Genomic DNA, 26,389 nt, shown 5'->3' with positions numbered 1-26,389 from the left:
TAAACGTGCTAGAGGGCCCGGCATGGCCAAGCGTGATAAGGCGTTCAACTCGTAACTCGAGGGTCGTGGGTTTGATTCCCGGTCGCACCAAAACATGCTCGCCCTTTCAGCCGTAGGGGCGTTATAATGTTACAGTCAATCCCACTATTCGTTGGTAAAAAGTAGCCCAAGAGTTGGCGGTGGGTGGTGATGACTAGCTTCCTTCCCTCTAGTCTTACACTGCTAGCGCAGATAGCCCTCGAGTAGCTTTGCGCGAAATTAAAAAAAAAACTAAAAAAATAAACGTGCTAGAACATATTTTTAGGTAAACTTGAATCAACCACTATTTGGATACATGTATAAAAAAGTGTGAGTCAATAAATATATCACAAAGTGCTGATAAAAATGCACAAAATATTTTTAAAATTCCTCGTAATTTTTTTTCTTCCAAAAATACCTTTGTTTGGAATTACCCACACATCTATAAAATGGGCTATAGATGCTCTGCTCCTAACGGGTGTCGAAAGTCAGTTTATAGCAGTGTGAGACCGCAGACATACCGCTATGTCACATGGGAAGGGGCTTTTCATAAATTATGTAGCCTTAAAATTATGTGATTTTTTTAAAAGATAGTTTTTCATTAAAATGTGTTGAATACTTTGTGCATAATATATTTCTGAATACGTAAGAAACTTACGTATATATATATATACGTAATATATACGTCTATATATAATTACATTATATATCTATAATATTAATCGTACAACTACTGGTTCTATCGCATTTCAACGTGATTGAATAATCAATACTCTGTAATCTAATGCCACTCGAGAAATTTTTATTCTTTTCGAAATGAACCAAAAATATCGTGTAAATCTGGTTAAAAGTACTCCAGGTTTTCGTAAAAGGGAAGCAGTTTTGTAAGAGTGGAAACTAACTAGTTAAAAAGTTTAGTTTGTTTTCCAGTTAATTACTGTTTCAAGTTACTTAGGTTCTGGAAGAACTTGATACTAGAAGTGCCTTAAGACTAGCTGGAGATATTTCACGTTTCACAGGCAATATGATATACTGTTTTTGTTATTTTGTAATGTTATCCTACACTGTAAAACTAATTGTCCTTCAACAGCGTAGAAGGCAAAAAACTCGCACACAATAAAAACTAGGGCTGTGAGGGAAGCGGATGTAGGACCATCTAGCGAAATCCTTTGAAGTTATTAGTCATTCTGAGGCTTACATATTTCTGCGGTATGCTTTTATAAATCTTTCAATGAAGCAGAAGTAATTGACTTTTTCTTATGTTATTAACGAGTATTCAAGATTAATTAATATCCTTTCGCCAGGCATAAACCTACGCAAGAGGCTTAACGACAGTTACGCCCTGCCACCGGTAACAGTGTTTATGTTATGAACTAAAACCTGTCTACCACAAAGTTAACACTTACTTCTTAAAAGGTAAGCTTTCTTTATCCTACTTACACGTGGCATGTTACACAACTAACGGTTAACTCTTAAAGAATAGGTCACTTCATAAATAATCACAACATTAAAAGTGTGTGTTTTTCTTATAGCAAAGCCACAAAGGGCTATCTGCTCAGCCCACCGAGAGGAATCGAACCCCTAATTTTAGTGTTGTAAATCCGGAGACATACCGCTGTACTAGCGGGGGGCAAGATTGAAAGTAAAACGAGCCTTTTAAACTATAACATGCATGTTTTTTTGTTCTTTTTCCAATTTTGCACCTTCTTAGTGCTCGCAGAGTTCAAACACTGGAATCACTGAAAACGTGAATGAGCTGTTAATATAACTACGCATAGAAACTATCTGTTACAACTGCTTGTTTGTCAAAGTTCTCGCAAAGCTACGTGAGGGGTTTTATGTACACTAACCGTCATCAATATTCAAGCGATAAACTGAAGATTGGACAACTAGTTGTCCCCTCCCTGCGTCAACTCTTGGGCTACTTTTTTTACTAACGAATAGTGAGACTGACCGTCGCATTATAACGCCCCCCACGGTTGAAAGAGGGAGCAGGTTCCGTGACAGAATTCGAGTCTTCGACCCGCAAATTACGAATTTAGGACTTTAGCTACCAGGATAGTCTGTTACTAAAGCAGTCGCTACTAAGCTTTTGTAACAATGTCGTGTTATGCTTCCCCATATTGAGTGATATGAATGCGTGGATAAACATTTAATATGTGTATATTTTACTTACATCATGTTTTATCATTAAAGTAAACGCTATTCACACGAAGGTATAGAGGTTTAGCGGCAAGTCTGTGGATTCACACTTACTTAAAACAGGGTTTGATACTAGTGGTGGAGGGTCGCGGGTTCGCATCCCAGTCACACCAAACATGCTCGCACTTTCAGCCGTGGGGACATTATAATGTGACGATCAATTCCACTATTCGTTGATAAAAGAGTAGCCCAAGAGTTGGCGGTGGGTGGTGATGACTAGCTGCCTTCCCTCTAGTCTTACACTTCTAAATTAGGGACGGCTAGCACAGATAACCCTCGAGTAGCTTTGTGCGAAATTGAAAAACAAACAAAACAAACAAACTAGTGGTGGGCACAGCATGGAACACCTGACGTATAGCTTTGTGCTTAACAAGAAACAACGAAACCTACATTACCAAATTTTCGATCGAGCTGCCCTTCACTTTAGTCCCTCAGTTCAATTTAGGGACGACTATGGGTATGTATATTTTGTTTATCTTCGTGCAAGATTCTCAAAACAAATACACAAAAGATACTTATAGCTTCAAAGAACAATAAGGTTTATAAATAGAAAAAACACTACGACATGAAAGTTTTTGAAGCTGAGAATTTCACTAATAGGTAAATCAATTAATTACGTTAAAACCATAAAAAACTTTGCGCTTCGTCATTATTTTGTCTATAACTTTAATTGTACAGTTTGAAGGTACCTGGTGTCATTTATTACTTCTAGAAAAAAAATCTTTATGAGCCAACGTTTCATCATTAATTTGTCTATAACTTTAATTGTACAGTTTGAAGGTACCTGGTGTCACTTATTACTTCTAGAAAAAAAATCTTTATGAGCCAACGTTTCGTCATTAATTTGTCTATAACTTTAATTGTACAGTTTGAAGGTATCTGGTTCACTTATTACTTCTAGAAAAAAATCTTTATGAGCCAACGTTTCATCATTAATTTGTCTATAACTTTAATTGTACAGTTTGAAGGTACCTGGTGTCACTTATTACTTCTAGAAAAAAAATCTTTATGAACCAACGTTTCATCATTAATTTGTCTATAACTTTAATTGTACAGTTTGAAGGTACCTGGTGTCACTCATTACTTCTAGAAAAAAAATCTTTATGAGCCAACGTTTCATCATTATTTTGTCTATAACTTTAATTGTACAGTGTGAAGGTATCTGGTGCCACTTATTACTTCTAGAAAAAAATCTTTATGAGCCAACGTTTCGTCATTAATCTGACTATAATTTATTTCGTTTATTCGAATTTGTAAGCTTTCTTTTTTCTAAGCTCCAATGAACATGTAATGACATGCGTGTTTTCCTTTCTTCTATACAATATATATTTATTCAGTGTACACAATGCCCTTTGTACTCTGTTTCAAATATTTTCTAACTTAATTACAACAAAGCTTTCATTTCCACTTAAGGCAAAAAATGCAATTGAATTACCAGAGATAAGTTCACTTCGATCGCATATTCATATAAATTTCAAGTAAATTTTGCGCAGTGGGTAAACTGACAATGTGGTTATAATTGCCCTTTCAAAGTTTTAAATCCGTACATAATTCCATTTACTGTCACAAGAGGATTAGTTCATTTTTCATAAGACATCATTGCACGAATTGAATTAGATATTGTGATTAGGAACGCAGATGGAGTTTTACATTTTCGCTGTGCTTTGTAATTTATTTAATAATATTGTAAGGTTTATACTAATGGCAAGCTGATGAAGAAATCTTTCTCTAATAAATATATAATTTCCTTTTTTAAACTAGAATTTAAGATCAGTAATTTATGTACTTGTAAATGGATTGTAACCTAGAAACCAAAGTATTCAGACGTTTTCGATTTGAAAAATCAAACAGTTCTGTATCCAGTGAAATTTGATAGTAACTTGTTTATGCGCTTATTAAGGTAAAGTGTTGTTTTTTTTTAATTGGTTGAAGGTTAAGTCCAAACGAGCACGCCCTCTGCTGGTACAACGATATGTCTGCGGATTTACAACGCTAAAATCAGGGGTTCGGTTATCCTCGGTAGACTCGACAGATAGCCCGATGTGGCTCTGCTATAAGAAACACACACGCGCACCGAACGCGCAGACTGGCGGACGTAACATGATTTCTTGAAAAGAAAGTATTGGTTGAACGAATTTTCTATATTTGTTTTGGGAGAATAAACGCGCCCAAAACTTGGCTTCCTCGAATAAACACGAACTTACTTTTTCTTTAAGTAAATAATTTCAAATATTTTCATACAAATACACTTACACTTGTATGTTTCTGTGAAGTTTGAGTCGAAAAGAAAAAACAATAACTTTTAATTAATTTATCCTAGTTTATGTTTTCGTGCTTGTTTGTTAATTAAGTTTTTGATAAAACATCTCAGGGAAGTTTTAATACATATTTCTAGGATATTTCTCAGAGCGAAGATGCTCTCCGCTGGTACAGCGGTGTGTTTACGGATTTACAACGCTAAAATCAGCGGTTCGATTTCCCTCGCTGGACTCAGCAGATAGCCTAATGTGGCTTTGCTATAAGAAAAACACACACACGGTGAAATTTAAACGTATAATTGGACAATTCTGCAATTTTTTTAGTACCAGCTTAAAGATAGAAAAAACAGAGGATAGAGGTAAAATAGAAAATGTTCAGATTGCTACAGTCGCCAATGTTTAAAATATCGAGTCATAATAAGTATAATAGTTCTAATCAATTTGTCTGAAGAAATGTGCTTGCATAAACCAATACGAAAGATAGAGTAACAAAACGTAACAATGAATATAAAGTGTAAGAAGGCTTATAGTGAGTGTTTATGTGTTTTTCTTATAGAAAAGCCACAATGGGCTATCAGAAGGGAATCGAACTCCTGATTTTAGACTTAACGATGTCCCAGCTGGGGATAAAAAATTATAGAACCAATTTATTTGTTTTTTAACTAAATCTCAAACCAGTTAGTTTAATGGACTGCTATGGCCTTTTTAAAGAAAAGACGAAGGCCTTATTTTCTTTCAACAGGCAGGTGAAGTACATTAATGTTCGCAAGCCTACTATCTGCCGTTAGGTCTGCTAAGATCTGAAAAAGGCCTCAATATAGAAGCCTAAAACGTCGTATCTTTGACCGTTGCAGTCCAATATAGTTCTCAAACATACATCTGCCGTGCTTAAAGTTCCAGTTAAAAAATATCAAACTGATTTTCACCGAAGATTAAAAAGAATCTTTGAAGAAAATAATAAAATTATCCATTGTATCCTTCTCGTAATAAAAAGTTTATCTGCGGGCATACAACGGTAGAAACCGGGTTTCGATAACTGTGGCGGGCATGGCATAATAGTCCAATGCGTAGCTTGTTTCGTTTGTTTGTTTTCGGAATTTCGCACAAAGCTACACGAGAGCCATCTGAGCAAGCTTTCCCTAATTTAGTAGTGTGAGACTAGAAGGAAGGCAACTAGTCATCAACACCTACCTCCAACTTTTTAGGCTACTCTTTTACCAACGAATAGTGGGATTGACCGTCACTTTATAACGCCCCCATGGCTGAAAGAACGAGCATGTTTGGCTCGACGGGGATGCGAACCCGCGACCCTCGGATTACGAGTCGCACGCCTTAACACGCTTGGCCATGCCGGGACCCCAATGCGTAGCTTTGTGCTTGATTTCAATAAACAAACAAACAGCTTATTTAGTTATAAGGAAAATTTGTTATTTAAATAAGTAACAAGTTTCATCTACGTGGAGAGTTAAAGAATGACATAATTAGATCAAGACGACTGGGGTATTAATCTTCTGTGAATATCTAAAATTAGAGTTCAGAAGATCTGAAAATTTTTTAATTCTGATACCATATATATTTATATAAGTGCAACTTCTATAATACATAATTAAAATCAATAACTACGAACTTTGTTTGTTTTGAATTTTGCGCAAAGCTACTAGAGGGCTATCTGCGCTAGCCGTCCCTAATATAGCAGTGTAAGACTAGAGGGAAGGCAGCTAGTTATCACCACCCACCGCCAACACTTGGGTTACTCTTTTACCAACGAATAGTGGGATTGACCGTCACATTATAATGTCCCCACGCCTGAAAGGGTGAGCAAGTTTGGTGCGAGCGGGATTCGAACCCGGTACCCTCAGATTACGAGACGAACGCCTTTACCCAACTGGCCTTCCGAACCAACTACGTAGTAAGGAAAGTACATGTGTAGTGTTAATATATCATTGTCCCAAATGATAATACGTTTTACTATTGCTGTTTACAGAAACTCCAGATTGCCTAACTTAGAAACTTGTTTTTCACGTTCTGAAAGCGAGTCGAAGAAGTGCCATTGATTATCCCAGTGCTAACGAACAAGCTAGTGGTTTGTAAGCTGGAATCAATCGCCAAACAGAAAGGCCCTAATTAATTATTCTTCTTAAAAAGAGCTGCAATGGCTTGAGAAGATCTCATGTTGTTTTTAATGTTTCGTTTTGAATAATATTTAGCAATCATTGTGTTTTTAACGTATAGGGTGGCACAAAATCACCTCTCATATTTTTAGGTTTAATAAGAAACCATTAAAGAAATACAACCATGAAGTTTGAACCTAGTGTAGAACTACTTAAACAGTTTTTATTGATATTACAGTAGACTTTTCCAAGTGCAGCATTGGTGGTTCTCAACTCGTCCAATCGATATTCGATTTCAATTCTCTTTCGTAATATATCCACAGTTACAGCGGCGATGGCATCTGTTATCACGGTCTTTAACTCCGTGACATTACGATGTCCTTAACATACCCCCAAATAATGTATCTAGTAAATTGATGTCTATCAAACGCAGAGACCACAACAGAGACCACGCTTCTTACCAATCCCGTTCCTTTAGTTTTTTCTAACACAGCAGCTATTTTACATGTTAACACTACTCATAATATTGTGAATAAAAACTTGACAATAGAAATTATTTGAGTTGGACTACAAGACGTTGCAAACTGCATGGTTGCATTTTTTTAGTAATTTTATAGTTAAATTTTCAAATAGGAAAGATAACTTTGTGCCACCATGTGTTTTTTTGTTATTTTAATACCTTTATCAGTAATCTCGATCAATCAGAGCATAAAAACATTCTGGTAGCTTAGCAATAAATTATCTTTATCTCATTAGCCATGTCAATAGTTTTTATCGTTTTGTAATATAGAGAAATAAATTTTGGAAAAATAAATGTTAAGTTTACAAGTTCAAAAACCAGCTAATAAATCATAACATTTCGTAAAAACACTTTTTGATGTAGATGGCACTAATAAAAATTTCAAAGTGAGTTCGTCTTATGCTAACTTGCCATATATATATATATATATATAAAAAAAAAAATTGGACTTTGCCCTTAAATAAATCAGGAATATTTAGAAACCATTTGCTTCATTAGCACTGACTGAAACGTAAGAAGAATGTCGTCGGTGTTTGGGTAAGAAAAGTTCATACCCTGGAGGGTCAGGTTCTCTGTGACCTCTTCCTCCTCCCAGTACTTATGTTCTTGAAACGTAAGCACGAATATGTTTGTTTGTTTTGAATTTGGCACGAAGCTACCAGAGGATTATCTGCGCTATCCGTCCCTAATTTAGCAGTGGGAGATTAGAGGGAAGGCAGCTAGTTACATCACCACCCACCGCAAACTCTTGGACTACTCTTTTACCAACGAATAGGGGGATTGACTGTTATCTTATAACGCCCCCATGGCTAAAAAGGCGAACATGTTTGGTACAAAAGGGACTCGAACCTGCAACCCTCAGATTACAAGTCCAACTTCTTACCCCACCTAGCCATGCCGAGCCAACCACGAGTTAAAATATTTCATTTAAAATAGTTTTAATTTTGCTTTATGAATGTTAACATAGCATAATACTCAGAAACATTTGTTTTCACTGTTCATAATTTTACACTATTAACCTATAAATGTTTAACTTGCTTTAATTTTGATGGTATTGTTTATCTTTATTCAGACTCACAAAAATATAGCAAAAATATAATATAACAATAAAAAGTATTAATTTTTAAAAAAACGAATACATCAACTTAATAAAATTTTGTGAAAAAAGAAAATAAGTTATAGTATTTAACTGAATATTATAAAATAATTATTTTTGTACCTTAACATACTGCAGAAAATGTGTTTTGTCTTTAAAAAATATTATATTATTTTAAAATTTTCATAATTATGTAAAAACACTCTGAAGCTACAGAGAACAGCTGCCATAAAGTCTAGAAAAATGTCAGTTTTTATTTCAATCTAGTTCTATATATTTCATGCCCAGTAGCTCAGCAGTAAGTCTGAGGGTTCATATAACTAAAAAACATTTTTCTTTATGGCAGCTACAGCATAGAGAACCCGTTGTGTAGCTTTATGGCTAATAAAAACAACTGTGCATAACATTATATGGGAAACGGTAAGGTTATGGACTTGCAATTATAAAATCGGGAGTTTTGTTCATAGCGGATAGACAAAAATGAATTTCCTATGAAGCATCATATTTTACATGATAAAAGTACTTTATTAACATTTGGTAACAAGTTGTAACTACCTAAATATAAATTTATGTATTTATACATTTATTTTTCTCTCTTAAAACTAGTTTGAGTAAAAAAAGTGACGACATGGAAGCGAAATATTATTTTTTGTTTCAATATTCCTACTACAATAGACATAATTATATGTACGTGAAGACACCAATGTAATAGCATTTAGAATACAGGTTTTGTTACGTTGTGATACCATTTAGAATACAAGTTTTGTTACGTTGTAATAGGATTTAGAATACAGGTTTTGTTACGTTGTAATACCATTTAGAATACAAGTTTTGTTACGTTGTAATAGGATTTAGAATACAGGTTTTGTTACGTTGTAATACCATTTAGAATACAGGTTTTGTTACGTTGTAATAGCATTTAGAATACAGGTGTTGTTACGTTGTAATAGCATTTAGAATACAGGTTTTGTTACGTTGTAATAGCATTTAGAATACAGGTTTTGTTACGTTGTAATCACTGTAACAACATGGCAGCTGAATCAAAATGTATGCGATCATATTTCGCATAATTCATCTCTATTAGTCATGTTTCATGGTTTTCCTGAAGCGTTCATAATTGTAGTTGTTTGTAGTTGTAGTTGTTGGCACATACACTGCTGGCCAAAATCTTAAGGCCAATGAACATAAAAAAATATGCATTTTGTGTTGTTAGACTCAACCACTTATTGTAGTAGAGCTTCGAAAGATGAAAATAAGAAAAGGGAAAATAAAAATAAAAAACTTTTTTAGCATTTAATAGGGAAAATGTGAACACTATGAAATTAGTCAAAATACTAGCTGCTCAAATGTTTAAGACCATACTGAAACGAAACGTTAATCGGTAAATACGTAACGAAATTTAGTCATTTGTGTTCAAGCATTAGCGTTGTCAACATCTTCCAGTGACATATCCTGTGTTACATGGGGTAAAAATATGGTAAAAAGTTGACAGAGTTTGAACGTGGCAGAATTGTCTAGCTGCAAAAGCAAGGTCTCTCTCAACGTGCCACCGCTGATGAGATTGGGCCACATAAAACTGCTGTTGCAAATTTCTTAAAAGACCCTGAGGGATACGGAACGAGAATTTCAAGTGTTCGGCCCAAGAAAATTTCGCGGCCAGGGAAAATTTTCCCTGTAAAATGCTAAAAAAGTTTTTTTTTTTTTTTCTTATTTTTATCTTTCGAAGCTCTACTCAAATAAGTGGTTGAGTCTAGCAACACCAGATACATATTTTTTCTTTATGTTCATTGGCCTTAAGATTTTGGTCACCAGTGTATATATATCAGTCATAACTTTTCATATTATTAATACAGAAAAAGATGTGATCATCATAGCTCCAAGAAGAAAAACCTAGAAACTTGAAATTTTGTAACCATATTAAGTGGACCCTGAGGGTATGCACCTAGGTATTATTTATCCTATCTACGTGCGTGCGCACATGCGTGTATGCATCGTTTCAATTAGTCAAACTAGCGAAAAACCGTAGAAAAGAAGTCGTTCCTTGTGTAACAACTTCTAGTATACAGAGATATGTATAACTTTTAATTAATATGTTACTTTTATAATAAATTCGGTACAAAAATGTAAACTTTGATATCTTATATACATATATATGTATGTATAAAACAGAAAATACTCTTCCCTGTATATAATACACAACTTTTGTAATGAATATAAATCCATCATGCTCTTACAACTTGAACTCTTTAATTGAGCCATTAACTTCTTGAAAGTAAATAACATTTTTACCTTAAGCTATTATAAAATGCTTAGTTTATTCGGAGTTTTGTTTAAAACCTCTGGGAATTATTAAGCTAGACAAATTATTTTGTTATTGTGCAAAACAATTAAAACTTAATAAACTATTAGTTGTGACGGAACACAGATTAACTTGGTACGTCGACAACGTCAAGCTAAGAGATTTTCAACCAACAAATAACTTCAAACTTTGAAGGTTTGTATATGGGTATTACTATTATTTAGCTATTTACGTGCGCGAAAATGCATCTTTTTCATGAGGTAAGTTACCAAAAACCACATATTAAAAAACGTGACCATAATAGCTCCGACAAGAAAAACTAAAAACATGAAATTTTGCACCAGGAGTAGGTGGACCCCGAGGGTATTCACCTGGGTATTACTTATCCTATCCATGTGCGTGCTCACCTGCGTGTATGCATCTTTTTAATGAGCCAAACTAGCGAAAAATCACATGCAAAAGAAGTGGTTCTCTGTTTAACAGCTTCTAGTATATAAAAAGTCACTGCGTTTTGGTAACAATGCGTTCAAAAAATGGCTTTTATGTCATATTTCTCAGCAAAAAAAAATGTCTAGTTGTATTTTTTATAATAAAATTGGTTCATAATACACACGCTGACTTAGTCAACTAGAATACAACAACCTAATAGCACGAGCGAAGCCAGGTCCTTTCTCTAGTATATATACAACAAGAAACACAAAGAGAGAGTAAAACTGGTGAGTGTTCAGAAAACGTGTTGCGAATTATAAATTATATACTATTTCTCCTTTTCTTATTCTTAATCTCTCACTGGGATGGCCAGGTGGGTTAGGGCGTGTGACTCGTGATCTGATTGTCGTAGGTTCGCATCCCCGTCGTCCTATTCTGCGATATTAAATTTTTTTTTTAATATTTAATTCCTGAGTAAAACTTATAGCTAGGTTAACAAGGTGTGACTTAAATAGTTCCTGTTTATATTATTCCTCCAACAGGTAAATCGGATACTTTTACGTTATTGTGTCAACAGATAAATTGATCACACTATGTAACAAAATCTTTACTTTTTCTTGTTCCTGGGCAAAAAGTAATTGCTTATGCCTAAAGTAAATGGAAAAGACATTATAACGCCCCCACGACCCTCGGATTACGAGTCAAGCGGCTTAACTACTTGGCCATACCGTGCCGTGGACCTATCTCATGTAAAGAAACAAAAGTTGCGTCGACCATTTCAGAACAGCAACTAACATCATAATTTGGTCACGATTGGTCAATTAAAAACACGTTAAACATTTAGAAAATAAATAATAAGTTAGCCACTTAAACACAAGTCGAATTTTTTTTTTAATTCTGTTCAAAGCTACATGAGGGCTATCTGCGCTAGCCGTCCATAATTTAGCAGTGAAAGATCAGATGGAAGGTAACTAGTCATCACCATCCACCGCCAACTCTTGGGCTACTCTTTTACCAAAGAATAGCGGGATTTACCGTCACAGTATAACGTCTCCACGGCTGAAAGGGCGACCATGTTTGATGCGAAGGAAATTCGAACCTGCGACTTTCAGATTACGAGTCTTGCCGGGCCTAGAACAACTTCCATCACACATTGGTCGCATGAAAACTAAGTCTACGGATTTACAACGCTAAATCAAGTGTTCGATTCCCGTCGGTGGACTCAAAAGATCGCCTTATGTGGCTTTGATGTATGAAAACACACACACATAAAAGCATGTTAAAAACAAGTCAGAAAAGCATCTTACATCACAGAACGGTCAGTTAAAAATATGTTAAAACAATTTAGAAAAACAACAACCTAGTATAAAGTGTTTTTTGTTTATAAAGTAGCTTTATCTTTTTGTACGAGAGTTACGCTCAAATTAACGTTTTTTAAGACACTTATAAATGTTATTTAAAATGACGTACACAAATAAAAGTATTACAGAATGTACGTTAAAGCCGGCACTTCAAGTGATATAATAACACATTTTTGTGTTCATTTCAGCTTTCGTTTCTTGTGTTATGAGTTAATGTACGTTTTGCAATTCCGTGTATAACACAGAAATAAAAATAATTATTCGGTTTCCGAAACATGCTGTTTTAAGCTGTGTAAAACATGTAACCTTCTGCCAGAATAATCAAAGAGAATTTACTGATAAAAATATCATTTCTGATACCAATAAAAAAAAATTGAGTTTATTTTTAATATCTGAAAACTTTATCTTTCCAAAATGCCTAGGGCCTGTCATGGCCAGGTGGTTAAAGCACTATACTCGTAATCCCCAAGTCGCGGGTTCGAATCCCCATTAAACCAAACATATTCGCCTTTATTTAGCTTTAGGGCGTTACAATGTTACTGTCAATCCCACTATTCGTTAGTAAAAGAGTAGCCCGAAAGTTGGCGGTAGGTGGTGATGACTAGCTGCCTTCCCTCTAGTCTTACACTGTTAAATTAGGGACGGCTGGCACAGATAGCCCTCGTGTAGCTTTGCGCAATAATTCAAACCAAATGTATAATAATGTTTCATTACTATTCTAGTGGGAATTTTCAAAAAAAATTATTTTGTTGATGACGAAAGAGAATGCGAAGCGACCTCGCGAAATAATTATATATTTTTTTTCATTTATTAAATGGGCCGGCATGGCCAAGCGCGTAAGGCGCGCGACTCGTAATCCGAGGGTCCCGGGTTCGCGTTCGCGCCAAACATGCTCGCCCTCCCAGCTGTGGGGGCGTTATAATGTGACGGTCAATCCCACTATTCGTTGGTAAAAGAGTAGCCCAAGCGTTGGCGGTGGGTGGTGATGACTAGCAGCCTTCCTCTAGTCTTACACTGCTAAATTAGGGACGGCTGGCACAGATAGCCCTCGAGTAGCTTTGTGCGAAATTCCAAAACAAACAAACATTTCTTAAATAATAAACCTTGAGATGTATGCTTTTCAAATACTTTCTCTATTATATGTAAGTGCTATATGTTAACAATTAGCATTTAACCCAAAAATGTATTGTTTAAGAAAACACCAATGTCATATTTGGAATTTAATAAACTTTTATTTGCAAGGCTGAAATCCTGGTTTCGATTCCCGGTGGCGGATAGCCCGTTGCTTAGTTTGATCTAGAAGAACAACATGGATTAATAATAGTTATTATTTTAATCCTTTTCAAGGTACTAAACCTTTATGTACCTTCAATTTCAAAAATGAAGTCTTTACGAGATATTTTTTCTGTACGGTCGAAAGCGAATAAAGTCCTCAACGCGTTGAGGCTTAGTTACAGAAAATATACGTCATCACTCATAATACAAATAAATCCCAAACGTGTGTTTTGTTAAACGTTTTTTTTCTATTATACTAACAGCTTGCCAATTAAATAGACTTGTTGTTTGTATTTAAGCACAGAGCAACACAGAGTGTTATCTTTGCACTGTCCACCACGGTTTTAAAGTTTAGGTTTCTTCCGCTCTAAGTCCGCAGACGAACTGCTGTGCCACTGGGAGATACAAGGTAAGAACATTCGAATTAATTTTTTTTCTCTTAATTACCAGCGTAAACAAATTATAAATATCTTAATGCTATAGCTGTCAGACTCCTTTAAAGTTCTAATTATTAGTATGTCAACATATCAGGAATACAAGCTATTGTGTACTACTGTTACCTTGAATAAAAAGTAATACGTTACGACCAACGTTAAATAATATTTTATGAAGGTTGCTAAGCAACAGCTGAAAATTTTGTACATTGTTGTTATGTATTTTATGCAATAGCCCCTCAGTGACTCAGCGATATGCGCTAAAATCCGGTTTCGATACCCGTGGTGGGCAGAGCACAGGTAGCCCATTGTGTAGCTTTGTGCTTAATTTAAAAAAACAACAACATTTTATGCAATATTTGAAGAAAATGCATATTAATAGCTCTAATATGATTTTATACAAACTGTGCTGTTTTTCATAACAAAGCTGCACACACAAAAATAAGACCGTCTACGTTTTCCTTCTGTGAGGAATCTAATTTTAGATATCAGAGTTGTAAGTTTGTAAACTTATTGCTGATCCCCTGGGGGACATTTTATATAAATATTTACATATGTTTTTAAACTTGGTGTTTCAGGTATTACACGTGGCTATACAAAACCCCACACAACACATATAGGAATGATGACCACAAAGTACAAGGTATATTTTTCACCAGAAAGAGACGCAAGCTTTTATTATAACACGTAGTTTACCAGATTGGCTGCTTAAACAGCGAACACTGTAATGTGTCATGCGTTGACTGTCTTCGCTAATTACTTCTCATTTCTCTACGGTAGCGAAGTAGACACTTTCTTTTTCTGTGCTAGTGGTCAAAGTTCACCTTTTTTATTATGCTATTCTATAGTCAAGACACTTGAATATGTCTTGGCATAGCAAGGTAGTTCAGACGCTCGATTCGTAATCTGAGAGTCCTGGGTTCGAATTCCCGTCGAACCAAACATGCTCGCTTTTTCACCCGTGAAGGCGTTATAATATGACGGTCAATCCCACTATTCGTTGGTAAAAGAATAGACCAAGAGTTGGCGGTGGGTGGTGATGACTAGCTGCCTTCCCTCTAGTCTTTCATTGCTAAAGTAGGAAAGGTTAGTGCGGATAGTCTCGTGTAACTTTGTGCCAAATTCAAAACAAACAAACAAACACTTGGATATAAAATTGAGATTTCTTTCACCAACTGTTTTAAAAATTGTTCGGTAAATAACACGTTGTGTGCTATGACGTATTAATAGCCATGAGCTGTTTTTAACATTCTTTCATAAAAAGGTCGCATAAACTAGATGGCATGTAAATGTAACTTTAGATTTTTCAAAGTGTTCAAAATGTCTTTCTTCTACACGAAGGATGTTTTCGCTGATCTATCACAGGATTGATTAATCATGTCACCATTAGTTAGGAGTGCAAGGAGAATGTTCTGGAAATGATTTATGGTTCATTAACAAATGTTAGTTCTCAAAAATAAGTTAAATATATATATTATATATATATATATATGTCTTTATGTGTTTTAGGAACATAAAAATCGTCAACTCTGTTAATAAGAAAATAAAATTTGATCTTAAACAGAATACAACTTCTGCCAGTTGTAATTTAGTTTACACTTAGAGTAAGTCAAGTTTAAAACAAACAGACTAAGTGTTACTTTTTTCTTATTAGTTTACAAGCTCAAACCTTCAGACTTATACTGCTAAAAACCGGATTTCGATACCCGTTATGGTCAGAGCTTTGTGTAGCCTTGTGTATAATTAGAAACAAACAAACAACAGAAGTGTATTCTAAAGACGACTGGTATGTATATTAAAACTTTAATTACAATGAAATACAAAACAGGTCATGTTCAGGTTCACAACGAAAGTTAGCAATTGATCGTTGACGGAAGTGTAAACGGATGCCTCTTATTCCTAAGATGCGTGCCCAGAAACGGTCAGTTTCAAACTCTCTTTGTTCACCTGAAGATGACCTGAGAAAGTCGAAACGTTGTTCTGTACTTTATTCTAATTAAAGTTTTAATAATACATTAAGTAATACATTTGATAATACATTTTTTTTTACTTCAAGTAGGTTTTTCGTCATCACGAAAAGGAAACCTGTAATAGTTTGTATAAGATTTTAATGAACGCGAAGCGGGTGAGTAAGTAAAGCGAGTATGTCTTTCTTTTTGTGTGTAATAAGTGCATTTCAAACCACAGTCAGTAACTAATGTCTGACAAGTCTTCAGGTGGAAAACATCAGAAGTAATCATTTTTTGTCTTAGTCTGAAATGGTTTCCATTTGCACGTCTCTCACTGCTTGGTATTCTGGAATGATAATTCCTTGTTCTAAAAACCCACCATTTAAAACCTCAGCGTATAACATTCTATCACGAACTGGACTATCGTACTTTGTGGGTTTCTCGTCATCGCGAATAGCATAACAAACTGAAATTTATTGTTTTTATTTATATCACGAGTTCAATCTTTTCCAATCACTAATCGTAATATATTACTATTATCCGAAATAAAGGAAAACAATAGATGGTAACTAAACCATAACATCTTACAGGAATATGAAGTTCGATACGTTATGAATGTCGTTTGTTTCTTTTTTTTTTTTTTTTTTTACCAAAGACGAAACCTTACGTAGCCTACCTTTATGAGAATTCAAGAAAACATGGTAGCTATTGCCTGGGTGTACTCAAAGGTTTTGATTTCGGCTTACTTACTTTTCTGTGATTGTGACGAAAGCTTGTGGATCGACAATATTTCTATTTTCGTGTCTCTGGTGTCTCAGGAACGTTGCTATTAATGAGACCGTTGTAAAACTCACTCTATTAGTGGAATTAGAACACTAAGTAGTTTCAACTCAGAAACTCTCAGATTTATAAAAATGTGCAGTAGCACGTGCAGGAAAACGTACACCGTTTCATTGTTTAAACGCTAGTTTGTTTGTTTTTTTTTAATTTCAATTTCCAATAAAAATATTTGGTATGCACACATTTCCTTTGTTTTATAAACCATCAAATCCATGAGTCCAGTTTTTAAATTGCCGATTAAAGAAAACTATAATTAGGAAATTGCGATTTTTTTTATAATTCTTCCACGAGGAAGAATATTACAGCACGAGAGATATTTTTACGTTAATTTAGAAACGTTGTCTACAAACACAACGCTACCATATTAATATATTCTATGATGATATTAACCTCAGCATGATAGATGCTTTGTCCTTAAATCATGGATACACAGCAGCCTAACACATTAACTAGATGAACACTTTAACCTCAGCATGATAGATGCTTTGTCCTTAAATCATGGATACACAATGAAATACACAACAACCTAACACATGTCAACTAGATGAACACTTTAACCTCAGCATGATAGATGCTTTGTTATTAAATCATGGATACACAATGAAATACACAACAACCTAACACATGTCAACTAGATGAACACTTTAACCTCAGCGTGATTAACTAGATGAACACTTTAACCTCAGCATGATAGATGCTTTGTCCTTAAATCATGGATACACAATGAAATACACAACAACCTAACACATGTCAACTAGATGAACACTTTAACCTCAGCATGATATATGCTTTCTCTTTTTAATCATGGATACACAGTGAGATACACTAACATATTATATGAACCAGATAAACATTTAACCTCATTATGATAAATTTTTGTCTTTATGTCATCTTCAGTCACATTAAATTGTTCAAACTCAAGCATATAACTCTACTGATCCACCAGCATATAACTCTACTGATCCACCAGCATATAACTCTACTGATCCACAAGTGGGAACACGAAAATAAAAACCAGGTAATAACATCAAGTATTACTTCATGGATTGATTAACACTCCTACGAAAAGTGGGGCCTATTATTATTATTATTAGGCCCCACATTTCGTAGGAGTGTTAAAAAACAAAAACATAAAATCATATGCCAATAATGAACTGGAAATCTGTTATGCAAAGTTCTGTAACAGAACACAAGCCTCCGAGAATCGTTCTGTTTTCCGACGTATGGTAGCAACGTAACGTATTTCAAATTCCCTAAATGCGTTACGTTGTTGACACAAAGTCCGTTGCCAGAAAGAGTTGTAGAGTTTCTTCTCTAACACAGATGATCAGTTTAGTATCCCGTAATTAGTGGTTCATGTTTCACATCTTTACAGATACCAGTGATACCAGCAGAGTGCGCCTTCACCAATGAGAGAGTTGTGAAAATGAAATTTGGCGGGTGATACGGAGATGGCAGGAAATATTTTTTTTTTACTGATTACAAGTAAAGTTATCTAGTATAATATAACATGACTATTAGCCCTTTTCGTCTGAGTTAACTAGTATAATATAACATGACTATTAGCCCTTTTCGTCTGATTTAACTAGTATAATATAACATGACTATTAGCCCTTTTCGTCTGAGTTAACTAGTATAATATAACATGACTATTAGCCCTTTTCGTCTGAGTTAACTAGTATAATATAACATGACTATTAGCCCTTTTCGTCTGAGTTAACTAGTATAATATAACATGACTATTAGCCCTCTTCGTCTGAGTTAACTAGTATAATATAACATGACTATTAGCCCTTTTCGTCTGAGTTAACTAGTATAATATAACATGACCATTATCCCTTTTCGTCTGAGTTAACTAGTATAATATAACATGACTATTAGCCCTTTTCGTCTGAGTTAACTAGTATAAAATATCATGACTATTATCGCTTTTCGTCTGAGTTAAATAGTATAAAATACAATGACTATTATCCCTTTTCGTCTTAATTAGCTAGTATAAAATAGCATGACGTCTGAGTTAACTGGTATAAAATAACATGACTATTAGCTCTTTCGGTTTGAATAAGCTAGTATAAAATAACCAACCGTTGTTACATATATGATTTTTCTCTACAAGTAGGTTTTCTCGTCATCACTGATTAAAATTACTTTTATTCAAACTACGTCACCAGTTTAGACTGCTTGATTTATGTTGTAAAATTAGTTAAACAACTAAAGACCAAAGTAATTAAACTTATTTCTTTTTAATTTGACTAATTTCATATTAAAATAAAATTTCACGTTGAGTCTTAAGAGAAAACAATTGTAAAACAGTTACGTTTCATCTAAAATAAAATTTATAAAACGTGTAAAATCAAGGTATAAAATAACAGGATTGCATAGTTTTGAAATGTAGAATCCTCAGATTTCGTAAAATAAAACTGACGTTAAACATTGGCATAGAAACAGCAGAAACTAAACAAGTGAAGACTTTCTGAATTGAAAAGTTTCAAAGGATTAAAATTAAACTTCAGAAATAATGACCTTCGAAAAACAAACCAAAACGCTGCCTTTCAAAATACAGCATTTGATAAACAAGGTTAGATTTTTTTTTTTATTTCCAGGAATTGCATGGTTTTGTACAACAGTTGGGTTTGGTAAACAAGGTTGGATATTTGTTTTTATTACCAGGAATTACAGGGATTGTTCAATAGCTGTTTTGTTGTAAACAGCCTTGGATTTTGTAATTTTATTTCCTAGAATTACAAGATTTATTTATCACAAACGGATGAGAAGAAGAAAAAAAAAGATTCCAGTTCTGTCGAAGATATATTGAGCTCTTCGTTTAATTAAGACAGGTATTTTCTTTAGATATTAAAATTTCCAAGGAATTCTGGCAATTTCCATTACATTTAGTCTCAGGCCCCGGCATGGCCAGGTGGTTAAGGCACTCGACTTGTAACCCGAGGGCCACGATTTCGAATTCCCGTCATACCAAACATGTCCGCCCTTTCACTTACAATGTTAAATTAGGGACGGTTAGCGCAGATAGCCCTCGTGTAGCTTTGTGCGAAATTCAAAAACAAACGAACGAAATATTTACATGTGAATAAACGTAGTTTTACGTGAATTATAATTAAAAAAATAATGTTTCGTCAAGTAAGCGTGTAATAGAAATTACATGACATGTCTGTTATTAATGGTCCTTTGTATACAGATATGTATGTGTAGCTCTTGACTTACTTACATATTTTTTTGACCTGGCATGGCCAGTTGGTTGGGGCTCTCGACTCATAATCTGAAGGTCGTGGGTTCAAGTTCCCGTTCTCACCAAATAGGAAAAATAAAAAGCCAAACAAACTGAGCGTCCTAAAACATTCAAACTGTTTGTAGTCAAGCACAAAGCTAGATATCTGTGCTCTTCCAACTACGAGAACTGAAAGCCGATTTCTACCCTTATACGTTTGCAGAAGTAATGCTGTGCTAGTAGGGGACATTTATAGGGATAAACACAAACCTGTAGCCTTTCCTTCATAACTGTTGTCATTTTCACTAAGTTATCTCCTTTTTGTCCTTAACTTTTTAATTGTCTTTCCCCTCTGGTTAATATTCGAAACATACAAGCGAATAATCTAAATTATTATTAATCAAATAGTTTATGTGCGTGTTTGTGTCTACTTAAAACTTGCAAATAGCTGGATCGATAATCATCAAACCTTATATATGCCTATAGTTCTTACAAGAACCACTAGGGGTCGACTTTCGAATCTGACCTCTCCTTTCACCCCGACACCCTTATGTTTTCATGTTTTCTCCGTGATTTTATTGGGTGCATTAGGTAATATAGATTAAACAATACATTCACAGAGAAGACTAAGCGATGGAAAGCCAACAACTATCTCCTCACAATTATAGGAGTGATTTGTTTTTTATATAGCGCTGTAGTAAACGTGAGATGCGGAAATTTTGCTTTTCGATGTCAGTCTGTTTATATGTTTCAGTATAAATGAATACGTGTTAGATCAACGTAGCTTCCTTCTTTGTTGTCTGCTAGTAGGTGATGCTTCTTCATATATTCAATTTTAAGACTTCGGCTCTAATGAAAATACAACGAATTTAGAATGAAAATATAATAAAACAAAAAATATTAGTGTTATTTGAATACACTTTTACTTATTTAACAAAAATTGAAAATGACTGACAGGATGCGACATCTGAAGGTCATGGGTTCGAATCCTCATCACATCAAACATGCTCTCCCTTTCAGCCGCTGGGACGTTATAAAGTGAGGGTCAATCCCACTATTCGTTGATGAAAGAGTATCCCAAGAGTTGGCGGTATACGCCGATGACCAGCTGCCTTCCTTCTAATCTTGGCCTGGCATGGCCAAATGGATAAGGCGCTCGACTCGTAATCCGAAGGTCATGGGTTCGAATTCTCATCACACCAAACATACTCACTCTTACAGCCGCTGGGACGTTATAATGTGATGGTCAATCCCACTATTCGCTGGTAAAAGTGTAGCCCGAGAGTTTGGAGTGGGTGGTGATGACTAGCTGCCTTCCCTCTACTCTTACGCTGCTAAATTAGGGACGGCTAGCGCAGATAGCTAATAATAGCGAAATTCAAAATAAACAAACTAACAAAATCGTACTTACGGTTCACTTAGGGCTAATGAAGCAAATGGTTTGTAAATATTTCAGATTTATGTAAGGGCAAAGTCCAAAATAGCCTTCGTATAGCTTTGCGCGAAATTAAAAAAACAAAAAAAATTACTCGCATGAGAATACTCATAAGTTTGATTAATCTTCGTATGTTAACATGCTTTCATGTTAGCTTCACAAACATACAAGTGAGTATTTTACAACATTTACATGTTTTTTTCATAATTGGTTTCGTTCTTGTCATTTATCTTTACATTTGTTCCACATTGTTCATAATTAGTTTATCTAGGAAACCAATACCTCCAACACGCAAAAAATAAAGTTGTCCAACTCAGTATCTAGGCTTACAACAGTGTTCATATTTATGTTTTAATTTCATTATTAGCTGACACAAGGAAATTTTACGAGATATAATACAATTTTGCAAATGAACCAGAGTGCTCATGAAATAGCCGTAAGCTTTCGTTTGTTTGTTTGTTTTTGAATTTCGCACAAAGCTACTAGAAGGTTATCTGTGCTAGCCGTCCCTAATTTAGCAGACTAGCGGGAAGGCAGCTAGTCATTACCACCCAACGCCAACTCTTGGGCTACTCTTTTACCAACGAATAGTGGGATTGGCCGCTCATTATAACGCCCCTAAGGCTGAAAGGGCGAACATGTTTGGTGCGACCGGGGTTCGAACCCGCGACCCTCAGATTACGAATCGAACGCCTTATCCCACCTGGCCATGCCGGGCCAGCCGTGAGCTGACATCACTGAAAACATTCTATCTTCTTCTCAGAATGGTAAAACATAAAAAAACTTGAGTGTTAAAAAAACAATTAAAATATGACTATTTTATACCATACCACGATGATTTCAATATTTTTTTGCGAATATTTTAGTCAGGTAATCTTTAAAACTGTGGCACAGTGGCTCAAATATTTTGTATTTCACAAACAGGTTTGAAAGTAGTGATTTCAACTTTTTGCTGGTCGTCGATTAATGATAATACATCACAAGTTAATTCAACTTTTCGTTAGACGTCGATCAATGGTGATATTTCATAATTTGGAACTTATCCTGAACAGTAAGTAGTAGATATTCACGAAACATGTTAAAAATGTACATGATTTCTATTTATGATGGGTTACCAGATGACAGGTAATAGGTTTAAGTGTTTTAGAAAATGCAACTTGTAGCTACTACAAGAAATAGCTGAATATTAATAATATTAATCATGTAGTTACCAGTTTATTCGCTGAGTTTATGACGGATTTTTACCCTCGTGGTTAACACATTCTTGGCATCTGTTACATCTGTTGTGGGCAAGCTATTTCTGATCGTTGTTTGCAGACAGAATTAATTGTGAATGTTGTTTTCGTTTCGGTAACGATTATTATATTTAACCATTATCCATCAACATGGAACTATTAGTTAGGCTTCACTGCAAAGCTATATATCAAAACTTCAGCTTTGTGCATGGCGTACCTCAGTGGTTTGAGGAAGTAAGAGGTTACTTAATAACGATAATTATAATAAATAATAGGACTAGTAATAATAATTTTAGTTTAAAATTAAATTTCTAATTCTAAAGATTAGAATGCATTATTTCATTAATTAGGTATCTTAGCTATAAACAATGATTTTCGGTTATAATTCCAATAAAATCCAAAGAGATTCGACCAGATCAGGATATTGGAGTTAGCAAACAATGCAAAACGATATTTTTAATACAATTTTAATAATAAACAGTAAACCAAAAGGAAACGTAATGAGTTTCGATATCCTAAATACTATGTTCACTATTGTGAAGGAAAGTAGCAAAATTATATAGCACACTATATTATCTTATGTGGGTAACACACAGAAATCTCAGCGTTCAGCCAAGAGAATGTTATATCTTGCAAGTCTAAAGATGAACAACTGGAATTCATTCTCTCTCTCACTTCCTCAGGCCCGGAATTGCCACATGGTTAAAGCGCTCGACTCAAAATGTGCTCACCTTTTCAGCCGTGGAGTCTTTATAGTGTGACGGTCAATCCCATTATTCGTTGTTAACAGAGTAGCCAAAGAGTCGGCGGCGGGTGGTGATGATTAACTGCCCTCACTCTAGTCTTACACTGCTAAGTTAGGGACGGATAGCCCAGATAGTCCTCGAGTAGCTTTGAGCGAAATTAAAAAACAAACCAAACCAAATAAAAACAATTCGCTTCTTAAAAGAATCTACTGACTTCTTTCTGCTCAATGTTTTTACTGACTGACATTGCCGCTGACTCGTACTAATTGATGACAGTATCTTTATATAAGCACGACCTTGCTGTCGGTGCCAGTATTGTAGCTAGATATTGTTAGAAGATCACATTTCCAGACCTAAAGATCTTTCACTGGTGCCGAACAGGACGCACGCTAGAGAAAGTTTCAAGAGAGAATTTCCAGCCGATATTTTTCTTACGTCATTTGTTCAAGAAACATTCGCCTTTTCTTCGTAACATTTTCAGAGTATAAAACAAAAACAAATGTCATTTGCATACAAATGTAAAAACATAATCTCGTATTTAAGAACATATGTAACATATGTAAGAACATATGTACATAAGAACATATGTAAGAACATAATTTCGTGATTTTTTTGAAAGTGGCATATTACGTCTCCAAAACAAATCATCAGTCTTTCATACCCAGCAGTTTTTTTCTTTCTGAAACACAAAAAGGAAAATTTTTAGATGAATTTGATATAAAAATAAAAAAAATACTTCTGTAAAGTACAAAATGTGAACTCAGATATTCTTTTTATTTCGATCTAAACTTAAAATAATGTAAACTGTAACATTTTAAGTACATAAAAACAAATGCAGAATTGCCTTAAAAACAAAGCGTCTAAAACTACAAAACAACGTATATACAAAGTCATATTGTTACGAGAGAAATAAACCCTTACATTTGATTCACATAATCTGATTTTATAGCGTCGATCAGATAAGACCTATAATTAGAGCATACCCAGGCGCTTTAGATTACATGTTTACCGTTGCACTAGTGTTGCTCACAAAAGCACAGCTTTCAAACGAAATGAAACATGAGACCATTTCTCTAAACAGTATTTTATTACACGAATTATATACAGTTTCATAATTTGAGTACATAGAAGTTTCATTGCCTTACAGAGTCGTTAATATACGTTTAGATTCACATGAAAAAAATGGTATATTGTAGCAATCAATTTTCTATGCGTTACTCAGTCCTTTATTACGCGTGCAAATCCACGTAAAATCGTATAATATTACGTTCTACTTTCTCCACGTCACACAGCCTTCATTATACGTTTATATTCACAGGAAATGACGAATTGTTGCACACAACCTTCTAAGCGTTACAGAGTCATTACCACCCATGTGGATTTACGTGGAATAGTGGATTGTTACTTCCAACTTTCCATGTGTTACATAATCCTTACTACATGTGTGGATTTATACAGACAATATATTGATACATTTGCTGTAACGTTTTCAACATGCGTTCACTCCAGTTGTTAACAATAGGGTTGGTCTTTATTTACCGAAGGGGAGTGGACAGTATAGTTATAAGTAGAAATGAATGTTTCTAGGGTAGACCTCGAGATAAAACTCTTTTGAACAAAGTGTTCATTCCCGTGTCTCTCAGTTGTTGTTGAAGAGTGTGAAATTGATTTCTATCAATCGTCTTTTGCTTCCAGGCAACCAGGCTTATAACCAGGTTATAAGTGATGGTGAAAGCAACATACGTGAACCAGAAAGGAGTCTGGTAAAAAAAACGGTTGTATTGGTTTACTGCTGGACTGTAATTTAATATATTAGGTTTGAACCAGGAATTTTCTACCAGTGGATCAAATAGAGTATCAGGAGTTACTGATTAGATGTAGTATATCACAGATACTGTTTACAATTAAAAGTACACGTTGCTCTTCGTTTACCAAGTACCTAAGACATTTGTTTCTTTGAAATTAAGAAAAAAGCTTGTGATGTATTTACTGTTATTTGTCTGTTTTAACATCAATATTTGTTTAAGCTATGTTTACATTTAGAAACGTACGTAACTTGAACTGTTTGTTTTGTTTTGAATTTCGCGCAAAGCTACTCAAGGGCTATCTGCGCTAGCCGTCCCTAATTTAGCAGTGTAAGACTAGAGAGAAGGCAGCTAGTCATCACCACCCACCGCCAACTCTTGGGCTACTCTTTTACCAACGAATAGTGGGATTGAACGTCACGTTATAACGCTCCCACGGCTGAAGGGGATTCGAAGCCGCGACCCTCAGATTACGAGTCGAACGCCTTAACCACCTGGCCATGCCGGGCCAACTTGTACTGTTAAATCTCCATTGTGTAAGAATCAACAAAGTACTTGTGTATGTAAACACTAGTGTATCGTCAGCATTGTTGTGTTGGGTGAAATTTCCAGAGACACTTCTCACTCTCATAAATGTTGCCAATGCCACACGCCAAAAGACAATATATATTATGGATTTGATGTGGTTGATGTAACATAAACCTCGAAAGCTATAACTTTGATTAAGCTTACTAATCGGAATTCAGATATTAGACCAAAAATGCTTATATGTTTCAAACATTACAAGCCATTTAACTTCAGTGGATTAACTGTGAACAATAAAAGTTTTACGAAAACATTACATAACTTCATCGGTGGAAAAACTGAACGTGCGACCGACGAAAAAAGAAAATTACAAAGCTAGATAGCGTTCCTTTAAGTGAATTGTATCCAGATCAACTCGAAATTAATTCGCTCATAGTGAACCATCAATAAGATATCAAGTAAGTTTCCAATCAGATAGAAGACTCAATATTGTTTATAAATTTGCAGAACTTTTTTACATAGGTCATTATTTGTAACAACGGTTGTTGTAAATTATGTTATTCCAAATTATCTATCTTCATTCATCAATTTCCTTCCTTAAGTTTTTCTTGTGCCAAACATGTTT

The 26,389-nt window shown here is 34.8% G+C and overlaps 1 long non-coding RNA gene across 2 annotated transcripts in view; it reads right to left on the bottom strand.

Annotated features, from left to right (window-relative positions):
• The window catches only part of LOC143246607 (uncharacterized), a 50,203-nt gene extending 25,029 nt beyond the window's left edge, over window positions 1-25,174 (bottom strand). For both annotated transcript variants that reach the window (XR_013026069.1, XR_013026068.1), the window contains exon 1: window positions 23,420-25,174. This is a non-coding gene — a long non-coding RNA (uncharacterized LOC143246607). The remainder of the gene's footprint in view (window positions 1-23,419) is intronic.
• Window positions 25,175-26,389: the final 1,215 nt, after the last annotated feature.

Source organism: Tachypleus tridentatus, chromosome 3, assembly GCF_004210375.1.
Source record: "Tachypleus tridentatus isolate NWPU-2018 chromosome 3, ASM421037v1, whole genome shotgun sequence".
In the NCBI taxonomy this organism is placed as follows: domain Eukaryota; kingdom Metazoa; phylum Arthropoda; class Merostomata; order Xiphosura; family Limulidae; genus Tachypleus; species Tachypleus tridentatus.
This window is presented reverse-complemented; position numbering and strand designations above follow the sequence as displayed.